Source organism: Microcebus murinus, chromosome 6 (assembly GCF_040939455.1).
Source record: "Microcebus murinus isolate Inina chromosome 6, M.murinus_Inina_mat1.0, whole genome shotgun sequence".
In the NCBI taxonomy this organism is placed as follows: domain Eukaryota; kingdom Metazoa; phylum Chordata; class Mammalia; order Primates; family Cheirogaleidae; genus Microcebus; species Microcebus murinus.
The window spans coordinates 43,017,136-43,021,880 of record NC_134109.1 but is presented as its reverse complement, the minus strand read 5'-3'; positions in this window follow the sequence as shown (position 1 = coordinate 43,021,880).

Genomic DNA, 4,745 nt, shown 5'->3' with positions numbered 1-4,745 from the left:
TACTGGGCAACTAAGCATTTTTTTGATGTATTTTGTTCTATATTCAGTTCATTTATGTTTTTATAATTTTTCATTCTTTTTACTTTGGATTTATTTTACTCTTTGCCAACTTACCTGTGATCATTCATTTTTAATTATTCTTGTTTATTCACTTTAGGCTATAAATTTTCCTCTAGATTTCTTTGTATCTCAGATTTTGATATATAGGGATTTTGTCGTATTTCAGTTCTTAATTTTTAAAAAGTCATGAATGTTTTAAACATAAAGAAAAGCACAGAAAATCAAGGAAAAAAACCTGTATTCCCCACATCTATTTGCTTGAATTTTTTTTAAAATAAAAGAAACAAAACATTAAGCACAGTTGAAACATCTTATATATCCCCCATTCCATTTCCCTCCATTTCCAGAGGAAGCCACTGCACTGAAGTTGAAGTTTATCATTTAAGTTCATATTGTTATACAATTAATAAATACCTATGAGGTATCCATAAACAACATAATACTATATTAGCTTTAAAATTTATACATGCATCTTTTATTGATTTTTTTTTTAACTATGATGTGACATCCTACAATTTATTTATACATTTCTCTGTTAAGGGACATTTAAGTTGTCACCAGTCTATAAAAATTTTAACTTTCATTTTGATTTCCTTTAAGCTAAGAGTTTTTTTTTTTTTTTTGGGGGGGGTGTTTTATATTTTTCACAGCATGGATTTTTAAAAGATTGTTTTCTAATATTTCATTTGGGTCAGCGAACATGAACTATATGACACCAGTTTCCTGAATTTGTGGAGACTTCAGAAGGAAGAGAAATTATAAACCAAAAAAGAAAAAACCTTAGTCTTGGTTTAGAATAAAAAAGGATATCAACAAGAAAGTGGCGGGGCGCAGTGGCTCATGCCTGTAACCCTAGTACTCTGGGAGGCCAAGGCATGCGGATCACTCAAGGTCAGGAGTTTGAAACCAGCCTGAGCAAGAGCAAGACCCCGTCTCTACTATAAATAGAAAGAAATTAATTGGCCAACTAATTATATATATATATAGAAAAAATTAGCCGGGCATGGTGGCGCATGCCTGTAGTCCCAGCTACTCGGGAGGCTGAGGCAGGAGGATTGCTTGAGCCCAGGAGTTTGAGGTTGCTGTGAGCTAGGCTGATGCTACGGCACTCACTCTAGCCTGGGCAACAAAGCGAGACTGTCTCAAGAAAAAAAAAAACAAGAAAGTGAAGCTTTGCCAGGAAATGATTTCATTATCTGAAGTAGTTTGAGTTTTCAAATTATTATACCAGGCAGGTTATTACCCTCTTCAGTTAGGAAATGAGAGGGAGTTGGGGAATATTTATTCTCCAGTGATCTTGGCAACATAGAAAACAAAGAGTCAAACAGGTGTGGGGAGGGCTTATTTACATTTACATTTCTGCATTGTCTCTTGCTTTTAATATGAAGAATTTAGCAGTTACAAGTTTATGAGTCAGTACATAAAGTTATTGGGATTTAATTCAATGCCAAAGTTATTTCATTCAATGCCAAAGCTATTCAATACAAAGCCTGTTTATCTGATAAATGCAACATTCATTTCAAAATATGTAAAATATGGCATTGTTGAATTGATCTATAGACTGTGCTTACTTAGGTTGATGACTTGTGTTGATAAATTCTATCCTCACCTAAATTGTGCAGGCTCTTTGGACCTCTGCATCTAGGTTTTCTCCTTGCTAGCTGTGCATGTAAAATAAAAGTGTGGCTCTAGCAAAATCTAACCTACATGAAATAATGAGTTTCTTTAACAATTCCTTTGTTGCCAAGTATATGGTCGATATTTATAAATGTTCCAAACAATTGAATGTATATTTTCTACTTGTTAAATTCAAATTTGTTAATTGATATATTCTCAGTTTCCAGACTGTTTCTGGTTAAGGAGCTCTGGGATGTAGAGTTCAAGAGTTTACATTTCAAATTCAAGTGGTGCTGATGCTGCTGGTCTGGGACCCACACTTTGAAAATCATGCATATTGTTTTAATTTGCCTGTTTTCTTTTGCAGTTTCTTCACAATATCTTATTAGAGTTCTTGTTTTCAAGATTCAAAAATATTTACTAATTATTTTTACATCTTTTCTATAAATTGTACAAATTTGGAGAGGAAGAGATTGTAGCATGTTCTCAGGCTGCCACTTTGAAATCTGAATGCTCCTAAAATAAGCCTCAAAAAGGTTAAGTGCCAATTGGTGGTTTTCTTGGTGTTTTCTGACATTTCCTCACCAAAAAAAATAAGAGTAATTTTAAAATTTTACTTTATTTTTCGAGACAAGGTCACGCTGTATTGCCCAGGCTAGAGTTCAGTGGCATAATCATAGCTCCAACCTCCAACTCCTGGGCTCAAGTGATCCTCCTGCTCAGCCTCCAAAGTAGCTGGTATTACAGGCAAATGCCACCATGCGTGGCTAATTTTTAAAAAAAATTTGTAGAGATGGGGTCTCACTATGTTCCTCAGGCTGGTCTTGAACTGCTGGTAAGTGATCCTCCCGCCTTGGCCTCCCAAAGTGCTGGGATTACAGGCGTGAGCCACTGCACCCATCTAGGAGTATTTTTTTTCCCAAACAAATTGAATTTAAGCTTTTTTCTTTTTTGGTGAATTTCTTTATTGTACCCCCTCCCTCAAAAAAAAAGTCTGAATATGCATGAATGCTATTCTCTGATTAATGCTATGATTTTATCCCCTTGAAGGAAGAATTAGGTGGAATAACATGAGATGAACATAAGTTTTTCCCACTTCTTATACTAAGGACAGGATGATTTATTCACCTAACAGTGTGAGAACAATATAGAAATCCGGATGTAGAGGAATCTTAGCCTTCATCTTCTGTTAGGTAACAGTGTCTATAGATTTGGTCTTCTGTTAGAACAGATAAACATGTCCAGTCAAATGAAACAGGGTTTTTTTCTCACAACTAATCTTAGTAACTTTCTGCCCATAACTCAACCTTATTTTGAATAAATTGCATTTCCAACCTACACGTGTATGGAGAAAACAAAACTTTCTCATGTGTACTGAGCACCTGGTTTTAATATCATGAATAGTCTTTATAGACAACTGGCTTTGCACTCTGTTCACACTCAGAATGGCTTAGGAGTTAAGTGGGGTCTATTTCAACAGCTTACAATGCACATTTACTTAGAATATATCACCCAACTTTTACCTGGATTATGGTTGGTGCTCCTATAAAGTGATATTTACTTAAGAATATTTTGTTAATAATAATTATGACAAAATAGTAATAGTCATCATAATTGCAAACATTTATTGAGTGTTGTTTTCCAGGTACCATGGTGTTTTAAATGCATGTTCCATTTTGTTACTGATTTACTTTTGAACAATATCTATAAAATTGTATTGCTGTGGGATACATTCTATGCAGTCTATAGACCTTTCCAGTGCCTAAGTCGAATACTTGGTAATAATTTTCTTAAAAAATTATTTTTATTAAATATTGATTTGATTGGGAATAATATAGTGAGGTATAAATAACAAGAATGCAATGAGCACTTGGTACCTATTTAAGAGAAAGAATGGTACCATTCCTTCTGGCTTCCCTGGGTATCCTTCCCCAATCCCATCCAATTCCAGCCACCCACAGGCATAACCACTATTCTAGATTCCGTGTGTGTCATTCCTTTGCTTTTTTTCCATAGTTTTATTGCATAAATTTGCACATCCAGTAGTACACTGTTTAGTTTTATGTTTATCTTTATAAAAATGGAATCATTATGAATATTTTCTGTGATGTGCCTTTTTTACTCAACATCATTTTGAGAGTCATAAATGTGGTTGTATATAGCTTGAATTCCTTTTCTTCTCTCCCTTTCATCTTCCTATATAATGATTTATTGAGTGAATATAACACAATTTCCTTATTCATTCTATTCTAAATGGACAGTAATAGGATCTTTCAAGTTTTGAGCTATTGTGGACAATGTTGCTATGAATATTCTGGTTCATATGTCCTTGGGCATATGGATATAGGCTTTCCTAGGGTATATAGTTAGGAATGTAACTTTTTGTTTATAGGGTATGCACATGGTAAATTTTATAGAAAATGGAACCACCAGACTGTTTTCTATGGGTGGTTTTAATTTCCCTAAAAATATGTAGCCTATATTGCCCTATAACTTCACAGCACTTGGTATTATTCTACAAATTATTTACTTTTGCCAATATAGTGGGAGCGAACCTCTTCTACAAAATATAATTGATGTAGAATAAGTTGCACATATGTATATTGGGATAAATTTTGCAACATGTACTGTGAAACCATCACCACAATCAAGATAATGAACATAGCCATTACCTACAAAAGTTTTCTTATGTCCCTTTGTAAATCTGTCTTTGTCCTCACCTCTTATCCCTAGGTAATTCCTGATTTGCTTTCTATCAGTACAGGGTAATTTGCATTTTCTAGAATTTTTCATAAATGGAATCATACAGTAGGTACTCATTTTTGTCTGGCTTCTTTCAGCATAATAAAAATAGTTCCTTTTTATTTCTGAGTATATTGCATTGTATGTACATACCACAGTTGGCTTATCTGTTCATCTGAAGATGAACATTTGCATTTTTCCAGTTTTTGTCTATTACAAATAAAGCTGGCGTGAACATTTATGTACAAGACTTGTATGTAAGTGTTCTTAAACACATAACCTAAAATGCCAAGCTGTTATTAAAGGAGATGTCCCTCAGGATAATC